This window comes from Oryx dammah, unplaced genomic scaffold (genome assembly GCF_014754425.2).
Source record: "Oryx dammah isolate SB20612 unplaced genomic scaffold, SCBI_Odam_1.1 HiC_scaffold_29, whole genome shotgun sequence".
NCBI classification, from domain to species: Eukaryota; Metazoa; Chordata; class Mammalia; order Artiodactyla; family Bovidae; genus Oryx; species Oryx dammah.
The window spans coordinates 108,512,275-108,525,902 of record NW_024070213.1 but is presented as its reverse complement, the minus strand read 5'-3'; positions in this window follow the sequence as shown (position 1 = coordinate 108,525,902).

Below are 13,628 nucleotides of genomic sequence, written 5' to 3'. Positions count from 1 at the left end.
TCTGTGTATTGCTGTTGAATTTGTATGCCAGTGGTAGGGAAGTCCAGGGGTTCCTATTCTGCCTTCTTGTTGATGTCACTTAAGTCTTATTTGTTTTTATGCTAGTCCTCCATAAAATAGCAAACACTTAATAAATGCTACAGATTGATGATAGTCAGTTATATACAATATATTGCCTTTATGCTATTTGTTAATTCATTGAATCCTATACTCATTAAAAAAAAAATTGAGTTTCTCCTGATTTGTAATCATCTTTTACCCAAATATGAAATGGTCACCATAGGAAAGATGAAGACAAAATGACTAATGACACACTCAATACATAAAATGCTCTAGGTTAGGTTCCTTGATGAAGCCAAATAGAGGACCTTCCTTCACTGCCTTGATCCTAGATGAATTGGGAAGCAATATAAGAGGCCAGTAGAAGAAGAATCAAAGTATCTCCTTTACTGCTGTTAAAAGTTAAGAGGAAGGACATAATGGAAGAATCAAAATTGTTTAGCTCACTGAACTCATAGAAATAGACTAATTTACCAACTTGCAAGTTTTGTACTGGGCCAGCCACCCCTAAAAAAGAGTCTGCCACCAGAGGAATAAGAAGCAAATGTGATATCTTATGAACACATTCAGAAAGAAGGAAACAGGAATCATTTACCCTTATAGCTCTTCAAATTAGTGTATACAAGTCCAAATTACAATATAATGAGTAAGATGCATTAACTGAGATCAAAATAGCAATGAATTATAAAGAAAAAATGAGAACCAAAGATTTTACTAAATTTTGTCTTACAGGTTTAATCTCACTCATTAATAGTGTCATTGATTTCTGCTTGCAATTAATTTCATTACAGTTTTTATTTTAATTGCAATGGCTAAGGCTCTGATTATTATTCTCCTATATTAATTTAGTGGAAGCTATCCAGTGGCAATCTATTAGATTTTCCCTGTTAAATTAGCATGATGGACTTTTAATGAATGCTTTAATAAACATGATGATAAGGAATATTGTGAAATCACAATCACTCTCAATGACATTTTTGACTTTGTGTAGTAATAGTTCTCAGTTGTTGATTCTGGTCCTCTAAGAAATAACTCAAAATGAATTATTAATATATTTCTCTAGTGTTAGAAAAGTGACAAAGGGAACATGGACTACACCAGATTTAACAAGATTTTTTTAAAGATCATAGAGCTGGATAATCACAATGACACAAAATGAAAACTTTAGCTAACATTAATCTTGCTAGATTAGCTAGATACTTAGTTTATCTTTAATGGGCTTCCCTGGTGGCTCAGAGGTTAAAGCTCTGCCTGCAGTGCAGGAGACCTGGGTTTGATCCCTGGGTTTGATCCCTGGGTCGGGAAGATCCCCTGGAGAAGGAAATGGCAAAAACTAATAATCTAGCGAGATTAATGTTAGCTAAAGTTTTCATTTTGTGTCATTGTGATTATCCAGCTCTATGATCTTTCCCAATAAAATACAGTTAGAAGATGTGACATTTAATTTGGGATTAAAAGAATATACATGCCATCTATTCATATTTACAAAATTCATTTCTTAGGATCATGTGTTCAGATTACTCACAAAGACAAATTTTGTGCTTAGTTTAGCATAAAATAGTGTTTCTTCCCTTATATGGATTCTTAAAAGTTTCAAGTCCAATGAGTGGCTATTTCTCTTTGCTTTATGAAGACACAGTTAAAGAGAAAGCTGCTAAGTTGCATGCTAAGATTCTCCTAGGACATACTTTAAAGAAATTTTTGCAGGTGCTTGAGAGTTGTCCTTTATGCAGCTGTGGTAAGGGAATGAAAATTGCTTACTCAGAGAACACTGACTATATCATCCTTAAATTATCTGTGTACTACTTAAGCAGTTTACTTTCTATCCCCTGTAGGGATAGAAAGGCTCACAGTGGTGTTTCCATCCTGCCACTATCATAATCTATAAACACTGGGTACTCAGTACAAGCAAAGCAAATTGTGTCATATTTTTATTTTAAATTTTCTTTGTACTTTTATCACTTATGTAGCATTGCCACTAAAGAGAAAATAAAATATACATAAAAGATAAAAAAATTGTCCTGTAACCTAGCATTTAAATATAAAACCTATTAATATTTTAGCTAATAACTGTTCAGATGTATTTATATGAGTGAATGTGTTTTTCTTTGTTTTATTTTTCCTCATACACTCATTATTTACCAATACATGAAGAGTATTTTATATGCATGAATCTTATATTTTTTAATTGAATACAAATATTATAGAAAGTTAGAAAAAGATGAAAGAAAAAAATATAATAAATTGGAATTACTATAAATCCTCACTCTCAGATATAGCTACTGGAAATATTTTAAGATATAGCTATATATTTCACTTTTCCAATTTTTATCCTGAATAATTCGTAATTAAGTAATATATTAAGATATATTTCCTGTCAATAAACATAGGGAGAATTCAGTAGCCTAGTGACCAAATCATTGTCCCTAGATTCAAATGTCCTAGTTTTCCGATATAGAGCTGCCATTTAGTTATTATAGAACACAAGACAAATTGCATAACTCTTTTGAAATTCAAGTCTGTGTTGGAAAATAATAATAACCATCTTCCTCATATAGCTGTGGTAAAGCAAGTAATACATACTATTTTATGTAACATTGTATACCATAAAATCTTATAATTGTATTTTAAATATTACTCTGTAGTCTGTCATGTGTCATATACCACAGTCTACTTAACCAACTCTTATTTTGATAGGTTTTCATAGCACTTCAAATTTTTCACTAAAAAGAATGTCTGTGATGAAAATTCTTATACATGTATCTTATACATATATGAAATTATTTTCTTAGAGTACATTGCATGTAATATAAAGTCAAAGATTACTCATTTGAAAGAATTTTAGTAATTCAGAAATCTTCTACTTAGAAACTTTTTATTATATCTATTTTGAATAAAAAGAAAAAGAAATATAGTATTATATCTATATTGAACAAAATACAAAAAGTGCCAGGATTCTTATTAACAACAGATGATATTCCTTATACTTGCACAGAAAAGCAAAAGTACTTCAAATTTTTAGCATTTTATTGTTTATGGTAGTCTTTTAAGATCCTTGGTATTTCTGTGGTATCAGTTGTAACAGCGCTCTTCTGTTTCTGAATTCTATTTAAGTCTTTTCTCTCTTTTCCTTCTTGGTGAGTCTAGCTAAAGGTTTATTCATGTTTATTCCTTGCTCTTAGTTTCACTGCCTTTTTAGTCTCTATTTCCACTATGATTTCTATTATTTTCTTCCTTCTACTAAATTTGAGCTTAATCTGTTTTTTTTTCTAGTTCCTTGAGGTATAAAGTTACATCATTTTTATGAGATCTTTCTTGTTTCTTCATGTATGCTTTTTTTTTTTTTTTTGTATGAACTTTCCTCAAAGAACTGCTTTTATTGTATCCCGTAAATTTAGGTTGTTGTCTTTCCATTTTCATTTGTATCAAGATTTTTTTTATTAATTTCCTATTTGCTTTCTTCTTTGACTCATTGGTTCTTCAGGAGTATGTTGTTTAATCTCACTTTTTTTTTTAATTTTCCAGTTTTCTTCTTGTAATTGATTTCTAGTTTTATTCTCCTCTGGTTGAAAAGACACTTGATATGATCTCAGATCTCTTATAGAATTAACATTTCATTTAATGCCTCACTTATTTTTAATTCCAGATAATTTTAGAAAATTATTCTTTCTTCACTGTGAATTTTTTTTCTAAGTTACTTCTTAAAAGAATTATTAGACTTAATAATAAAAGTCACAGTAATGGAGTTCAGAATTATACCCATGAAATTTATCCTGTCATTTTTGTTGATATTGCTTTAAAACTTTCTTGACATTCTTAATTTTAGTTCCTTGGAGGTTTATCCCAGAGGAATATTTTCCATTATCTACAAGTGAATTCCTTCTCTTGCACATGGGGGTGGGGGGAGGGGACTCCTGATTTCATGAGGTATCATTTTGTTTGATTATTTATACAATTTCTTTCTTTTTTTAATCTTTTGGTTTTATTATTATAAAAATGCATAATTTAAAATTGTATTATACAAGTTACAAGTATTATATTGCATGCCTATTTACCAAGTATATTGTAACAGTGCAGTGCAGTTCTTCCAAAATAACCATTAACTGAATAAAAAGTTGTTGAGACATTAGTTCTAATGACTAATTTACAAGGAATGAAGGACACAGAGGAACATGATAAAGGATAATACAGGCTTGCAATCAGCTAAATCCAGATTGTGGGAAACTCAAGAATAGCTGACCAGGTTTACTGAATAACAGAGAGAAAAGAAGGGAGGAGAGACAAAGAGAAAAATCCATAAAGATTTAAGAAGCACATTAACCAATTGCAATGTATGAACTCTGTTGGGATCCCTACTTAAATGTCACAGTCATTTGAGATCAGAAACTATGAACACTGACTGCATTTTTGAAGATATTAAGGAATTGTGACTTGGTGTGTGTGCATAGTAATGATATTGAGGTTATGTTTTTAATGTCCTTATCTTTTAGTCATACATACTGAAATTTTATAGATGAAGTGATAGGATGTATGAAATTTGCTGAGGTGGGAGCCCCGAATAAACAAGACTGGCCATGAGTGGACAAGGAAACTGGATGATGAATATATGAAGAGCTCATTATTCTATTCTCCCCATATTTATTTATGTTTGAAATTATCCACAATAAACTTTAAAAGATGCTGAAGTTGTCAAAAGCATTAGGACAGTTCAATTTCTGACTTGTCTACAGTTTATGGTAACTGACAAATTCATTTTAGCATAGCCTAAATTTCTATCTTGTATCTTCAAGAAATATACCTTTCAAGATACAAACCACACTCCTATTAACTTGTAATTACAGACTTCCTTACTGTTTAATACTTTATTTTATAACTGCTGCAATGTCCCATCATTTAAATTCCCAGGATGTTCTATAAAGTATTGTGCACAATAATTATAAATCAACTCACCTGAGAGAGGTCAATACTTAACAGCAATACACCATCTAATACTCAGTTTCACAAAAGGTTATACAAAAAATGTTTTATTAAGTACAGTTTCATACTTAGAGGAACATCTAATATTACAATATGTTTGAATCTTTAGGATGCATAATTTATTCTTAAAATACACAAGTTATATACAGACACTGGACACAGTCCCCAAAATACTCAATAAAGACATCTGGGTGACACTTATAGAATTGACATAACAATTGAATTTACTAAAAAATATTGATGAGGATTCAAAACTTTCCACCAAAGGGATAAAAAATTGTTAGGTCAATTCTATAAGTGTCACCCAGATGTCTTTATTGAGTATTTTGGGGACTGAGTGTCCAGTGTCTGTATACAATTTCTAAATAATAAAAGCTGTCTAAACAACATTGATTAAACTATTTTAGAGAAAATCAAAATGCTGTTAATATATGAGACAAATTAGTTATTCTCTCAGTTGCTGTATTGAATTATTATTTTCTTTTCCTGTACAACATCCATTTAATCTTTTACTGAAATGTCTATAGTGTTATATCACTTTAAAACCTAAAATTATTTATATTTGACTAAAATATTTCTGCCTATTGCTACTCTTCCTGAAAATATATATTTTATTAATGTTTACCTTTTTAAACTTGCTTCTTTCCTCATGTTGTGTTACAACTTAATGTGTATGTCTTTTTTAAAAATTTATAAATAGAAGAACATGTGTTTCAATGGGTTTTTATTGGCATACTTTAGATTTTACCAATATATAAATTACATAAATTTTGTATTATAAGTGAAGTTTTCCAAATCAAATAAAAGTACCTATTCAAGAATCATGGCTTTATTATTCTATTTTTAAGTCTTAAATAATTTATAATATCAATATCTTACACTTTAGGTTATACTGACATTTTATTAAGTGAAATAAAGTATTAAATGTGCATAGTCTCATCACTTAATGATGCTCACTAAATTGTAATTTTTCTATTGCTCTTAGATGATTAAATACTGAATCTGTTTATTTGAGAGGCTAAATATAAAGTACATAGTTTCGTAATCACATGGAATTTTATATTCTATGAAATGAGGTGGAAATAGAAGTTAATCAAATCATTTACATCATTTTAAAATTCTGAAACATACAGGAAAAGCATTTATGTGAGATGTGTAGTGAAGAAATGAGAAAGGTTATCAATATTTTTAACAATAGAAATTTTTATCATGTACACAAAAAGGGAGAACTTGTTAAAGAATATGCCTGAAAATCTTACCTAGTAAATGCTTTTATAGTAATTTTGAATTGGAAAACTTTCTACAATCCATTGGAATGAAAACAAGAGAAGTGAACTCCTGCACTGGTATGTATTTGAGACCAATGGAATCTCTTCAGTATAAACATTCATATGCATTTTAAAAGACTAGAAAAGACATAATTCTCATGATTTAAAAATAAACCTATAGTTACACAGAGAAATCGGCATATGTATTTTGCTCCATCTTTTCCTGAATCTCATCAAATACAAAATACCACATCTATATAGTCCTGTAAAGCTGGAACCTATAAGTCTAGAAGATGTATGATTAAGTTAAAATAACTTTAATACCCTAGAAGTAAATGTTCTAAAGTGACTTGGATTTAGGAGCTATTTAACTGCAGTCAGAGCTTGCACGGTGCTGGACACAATTCTGAAAAAAAATTAGAAAATTTAGAGGACTCTGTGAGTAAAGAATTATATGGGGAAGCTAAAAAAATAAAGTTGTAATGTAAAACAAAAAGCAAAAACAGAATAAAAAGACCTCAACATTCCTCCTCAGACTTAATTTGTTTAATATTGTGAAGACAGAGGTTATACACTGATATTTTATCAAGGAGGGGCATCTCTACTGAGATTCCTGAAAATGTGTCAGATTTAACTTTGGAGTCAAAAAAGTTACATTCAGTATAAAAGTGAATTAGTAAACTTCCTATATAGATGCTAAACAGCAAAGCAGCTCCCTTAAAGAAAACACTTCAGGCCAGCACCCCATAAATATTCAATTAGAATCCATGTTCCAAAACTATTTCCTTGATCCCTCTTAGCCCTACTGCACACATAAATCAAAAGTGATATTCTAAACACGTAAGACAGTGTCATTCTCTTGCCTCCTTCTCTCCCTCTGGGCACATGGAATCATCTGTATTTTTTTCACTGATTTTAAAAATGTGGCAAAACATATATACAACATAACATAAACATATAACATAAAATTCACTATCTTAACCATTTTAAAGTGTACGATTCAGTGGCATTCTGTACTTCCACAATGTTATTCAATTATTTACACTATCTAGTTCCAGAAAGTTATCATCAATCCAAAAGAAAACCGTAAGAAAATTAACACACCACTGTAATTCAACTATACTTCAAAAACAAAAAAAGTAATTAAAAATCAAATAAACAAGAGGAAACCCTATACTGATTAAGCCATAACTCTTTACTCATCCCTCTCCTCAGTCTCTGGGAGTGACTAATGTGCTTTGTGTCTGTATGGATTTAACTTTTCTGGATATTTCATATAAATGGAATCATAAAATACATTTTCTTTTCTGCCCGATTCCTTTCATTTAGCATAATGTTTTCAAGTTTTATTCGTGTTGTAGTATGTATCAGTACTTCAGTAGTTTTCATGGATGAACAGTATTCCATTTTATACACACACCCCACAATATCCATTCATCTGTTGATGGAAATTTGAGTTGTATTTTCACTATTGTGAATAGTGCTGCTATGAATATTTTGTGCAGGCATGTATTTGAATAGCTGTGTTCCATTCTTTGGGGGTATTTATCTAGGTGTAAAGTTACTGGGTCATGTGGCGACTCTGTTGTACTTATTGAGAAACTGACAAACTGGATTCAGAGCAGCTGCACTGTTTAATTTTCCCACCAGCAGTGTACCGGCTTCTCAGGTGGCGCTTAGTGGTAAAGAACCCACCTGCCAATGCAAGAGAGTTAAGAAACACAGGTTCGATCCCTGGGTAGAGAAAAGCCCCTGGAGGAGGAAACGGAAACCCACTCCAGTATTCTTGCCTGGAAAATCTCATGGACAGAGGAGTCTTGTGGACTTCAGTCCATAGGGCTGCAGAGAGTCCGGCGTGACTGAACTGACTGTGCACACACGCACCAGCCGTGTATGAAGGTTAAAATTTCTCCACACTCTTGCCAACATTTATTTTCACTTTTTTCCTTTTCTAATGGATATGAGTTGTTGTATCATTGTGGTCCTAAGCTCCTAAATAACTGATGATATTCAGTACTTTTGATAAGTTTTTTGGCAATTTGTATATCTCCTTTTGGAAAAATATGCATTTAATTTTTTGCCCATTTTTAATTGGGTTGTTTGTCTTTTTGTTGGTAAAATGTATATATATATATATATATATATATATATATATATGATACTAAAGACCCTGATAAGATATATGACTTGAAAACGTTTTTGACCAATTTGTGGGTTGTCTGAAATCTCTTGATAGTGAGATTTAATGAAGAAAATACTGGGCTTCCCTGGTGGCTCAGATGGTAAAGCATCTGCCTGCAGTGCGGGAGACCTGGGTTTGATCCCTGGGTTGGGAAGATCCTCTGGAGAAGGAAATGGCAACCCACTCTAGTACTCTTGCCTGGAAAATTCCATGAACAATATAAATTTTGATGAAATCTGATTTATCTGTTATCTTTTGTTGCTTATGCTCTTTATGTATATCTAAGAAATCATTGCCAAGTCCAAGATCATGAAGATTTACGTGTTTTCTTCTAAGAGTTTTAGCTCTTAATTTTAAGACTATGAAGTGTTTTGAGTTTATTTTTATATATGGCGTGAAGTAACCATACAACTTCACTCTTCTGCAAATGGATATACAGTAGTCCCAGAACCATTCATTGAAAATACTCTCTCTTTCCTTATTAAATGTTCTTGGCACCCTTGTTAAAATTTAGTTGGCCATAGATATTTGACTTATTTCTGTACTCTCAAGTCTGTTTCATTGGTTTCCAAGTTACCCTTATGCCAGTGCCTTTTCTTTAAAGTTAATTTTTATTGGAGTATAGTTGCTTCACAGTGTTGTGCTAGTTTCTGCTGTAAGCAAAGTGAAACAGCCGTATGCATAAATATATCTCCTCTTTTTTGAATTTCCTTCTCATTTAGGTCACCAAAGGACATTGAGTAAAGTTCTCTGTGCTAGACAGTAGGTTCTCATTAGTTATCTATTTTATATATATATTATAGTTGTGTATATGGCAGTCTCAGTCTCATAATTCATCCCACTCTCTTCCCACCTTGGTGTCCATATTTGTTCTCTGTTTCTCTGTTTCTGCTTTGCAAATAAGTTCATCTGTATCATTTTTCTAAATTGTGCATGTAAGCAACATTATTTGATATTTGTTTTTGTTTTTCTGACTTACTTCACTCTATATGACAGTCTCTAAGCCCATCCACATCTCTGCAAATGGCACAATTTCACCCCTTCTTATAGTTGAGTAATATTCCATCAAATACCTATATTCTGTTGAATACCTATTCTCAACTGTTACTCAGCTGTTAAAAGGGAGAAAATTTGACTGAGTGACCGTGCACACATACACGCCACATCTTCTTTATCCCATCCCTCTTTTGATGGACATTTAGGTTAGTTTTGTAAACTAAATGGCTATTGTAAATATTGCTGCAATGAACATTGGGGTACATGTATATGTATTTTTTGAATTATGTTTTTCTCGGGGAAAATGCCCAGGAGTGGTATTTCTGGGTCATATGGTAGTTCTAGTTTTTAGTTTTTCAAGGAATCCCCATAATGTTCTCCATAGTGGCTGGACCAGTTTATATTAGCTTCCCTGTTAGCTCAGACAGTAAAGCGTCTGCCTACAATGCAGGAGACCCGGGTTCGATCCGTGGGTTGTGAAGACCCACTGGAGAAGGAAATGGCAACCCACTCCAGTATTCATGCCTGGAAAATCCCATGGAAAACCCCAGGAGTAGTACTGCTGGGTCATAGGGTAGTTCTATTTTTTTAGTTTTTCAAGGAATCCCCATAATGTTCTTCATAGTGGCTGGACCAATTTATATTACCATCAACAGTATAAGTGGATTCTCTTTACTCCACACCCTCTTTAGCATTTGTTTGCAGATTTTTGATGATGGCCATTTTGACTGATGTGAGGCTACAAAACTGCAAAGTTCATTGTGGTTTTGGTTTGCATTTCTTTGATAGTGATGATAAGTATCATTTCATGTTTGTTGACCATCTGTATGTCTTCTTTGGAGAAATGTCTATATAGGTCTTCTGCCCATTTTTTGATTAGGTTATTGGTTTGTTTTTTGTGTTTTTATATTGAGCATAAGCTGTTTCTATATTTTGGAGATTAACCCCTTGTCAGTTGTTCATCTGCAAATATTTTCTCCCATTCTGAGGGTTGTCTTTTTGTCTTATTTATGGTGTCCGACACTTTGCGACCATGACTGAGACTTCACTTTCACTGTCACTTTGCTGTGCTTTTAAATTGTTAGGTCCCATTTTTTGTTGTTGTTGTTGTTGTTTTAGTTTGTTTGTTTTTATTTTCATTACAATAGGAGATGGGTCAAATTATCTTGCTGTGATTTATGCCATAGAGTGTTCTGCCTGTGCTTTCCTCTAAGAGTTTTATAGAATTCTTACATTTAGGAGTAGAACAGCCTTACATTGAGGTATTTAATCTGTTTTGAGTTTATTTTTATGTATAATGTTAGAGAGTGCTCTAATTTCATTCTTTTTACATGTACCTGTTCAGTTTTCCCAGCACCACTTATTGAAAAGACTGTCTTGTCTCTGTTGTATATTCTTGTCTCCTTTATCAAAGATAAGGTGCCCATAGGCATGTGGGTTTATCTCTGGGCTTTCTATCTTGTTGCATTGGTCTATATCTTTGCTTTTGTTTCACCACCATATTGTCTTGATTACTATAGCTTTGTAGTATAGTCTGAAGTCAGGGAGCCTGATTCCTCCAGCTCCATTTCTCTTTTTCAAGATTGCTTTGGCTATTCAATGTCTTTAGTGTTTCCAGACAAACTGTAAAACTTTTTTGCTCTAATTCTGTGAAAGATGCCATTGGTAATTTGACAGGGATTGCATTGAATCTGTGGATTCCTTTGGGTAGTATGGTCATTTTTACAATATTGACTTTTTTCTATCAAAGAACATGGTATATCTTTCCATCTGTTTGTGTCATTTTTTTTTAATTTCTTTCATCAGTATCTTATAGTTTTCTAAATCTGTTACTAAGTCCAAGCTCAGTCAGCTCACTGCATGGCAGGCAACTTAACTGAGAGGCTAGATGTTGAGGCAAGGAGTACAACATTACTTGGAAAGATGGCTGGCTGAGAAGATGGAAGACTAATGTCTCAAAACAAACATATCATAGGGGTCTGGATGCCAGATTCTTTCATAAAACAGAGAGGGGGGGTAGTTGAAGGAGTAAAGACCATTATTTTGCAAACATCTTCTGGAATGGCCAACCTCAGGAATAGGATGTGTTACCCCTTCAAGCAGAGGTCCAGTGTTTCCTGAGGCAGGTCATTATATATAATTATAATAACAAAAGCAATGAGAAACCAAAGTTAAAGTCAATGAAACAGATCCATCAGAGTCAGAATTGGCTCTTCCCTGTAACAAGTACAGGTGTTTTACCTTCTTAGGTAGGTTTATTCCTAGGTACTTGTACACTATCTAGGAATAAATGAAATTGCAGTGGTAAATGGGATTGGTTCCCTATTTCTCTTTCTGATCTTTCATTGTTAGTCTATAGGAATGCAAGAGACTTCTGTGCATTAATTTTGGGTCCTGAAAAAAGCAGAGACATTACTTTGCCGACTAAGGTCCGTCTAGTCAAGGCTATGGTTTTTCCAGTGGTCATGTATGGATGTGAGAGTTGGACTGTGAAAAAGGCTGAGCGCCGAAGAATTGATGCTTTTGAACTGTGGGACTCTTGAGAGTCCCTTGGACTGCAAGGAGATCCAACCAGTCCATTCTGAAGGAGATCAGCCCTGGGATTTCTTTGGAAGGAATGATGCTAAAGCTGAAACTCCAGTACTTTGGCCACCTCATGCGAAGAATTGACTCATTGGAAAAGACTCTGATGCTGGGAGGGATTGGGGGCAGGAGGAGAAGGGGACAACCGAGGATGAGATGGCTGGATGGCATCACTGAGTGAACTCCAGGAGTTGGTGATGGACAGGGAGGCTTGGTATGCTGTGATTCATGGGGTCCAAAGAGTTGGACGACTGAGTGACTGAACTGAACTGAATTGAATCTCTAGTGGAAGAGGAAATTGCAGCAGGCTGGGATGCACATGTACTCTCCAGGGAAGCTGGCCCTGGACCTGCACTTGCTCATAGGACCCTGAGTGGAAACAGCAACGACAGTCTACACTGGCCTCTGGGGTCCAAGATGATAGTCACAGATCATGCTCGCCCCTGTAGGCAGTGTCCTACCGCCCATGAGCACACAGAGAAAGAAGCTCTGATGGCAAGTCCACCCCTCTCCTCCTACAGTCCAGAACAATGGTCCCTTGCCTCTCTGATAGGCCCAGGCTTCTTCCCAGAATCTCTCACTTGTGGTACACTACGCCTAGCACCCATGGGCTATCTTCATGCAATCAACCCCAATCCTCTCACTGGGTCTGACCTCTGAAACCCAGCTCAGTACCCAGCCCCCACCACCCCACTGGACAAGCATCTCAGGCACAGACCCTCAGTGCAAGTCTCTCTCCACTTTGCTCTCTGTTGCTGTGCCCTTCTTCAAGCTCTTCTCTTTTCCAAAGCTCCCTCTCTGTCCCCACCAGTGAGGGGACTTCCCAGTGTATTTCGTCCTTCACAGCTCCCTCCCAGAGGTGCAGGTCCCATCCTGATTCCTCTAATTTTTCCCCTTCCTTTTTCTTTCGACCTACTTGGTTACTCAGAGATTGTCCTGCCCTTTTGGAAGTCTGAGTCTTGTGCCGGCATTGAGTGGATGTTTGCTGAGAGTCGTTTCATATGTAGATGTATTTTTGAAATATCTGTGGGAAGAAGGTGAGCTCCACCTACCACTCCACCATCTTGACCTCCTCCTCCAATGCCACTGTTTTGATTACTGTAGCTTTGTCGTTAGTTTCGCAGTCAGGAAGTATGATTGCCTTGACTTTTCAGAGTCCCTTGCAGTCCCATGGTAACTTTATAATCAGGTTTCCTTTTCGGCAACATATTCATTGGATTTTGATAGAGATTTAGTTGATTCTATACATCACTTTGGGGAGTGCTGCCATTTTAACAAAATTAAATCTTACAATTTATGAACATGAGATGTTTTTCTATTCTTTCAGCAAGTTTCATTGTTTTTGAAGTGCAAGTTTTCTTTAAAAATTATTCCTAAGTATTTTATTCTTTTTGATGTTATTATAAATGGGATTGTTTGCTAAATTTTGTTATTGTTCATTGATAATATATAGATATACAAATATTATTTGTGTGTTGATGTTGTATCCTCTAACCTTCCTGAATTTGTTTATTCCTTTATCAATTATATTGTGCATTCTTTAAGATTTTACATACAAAAGA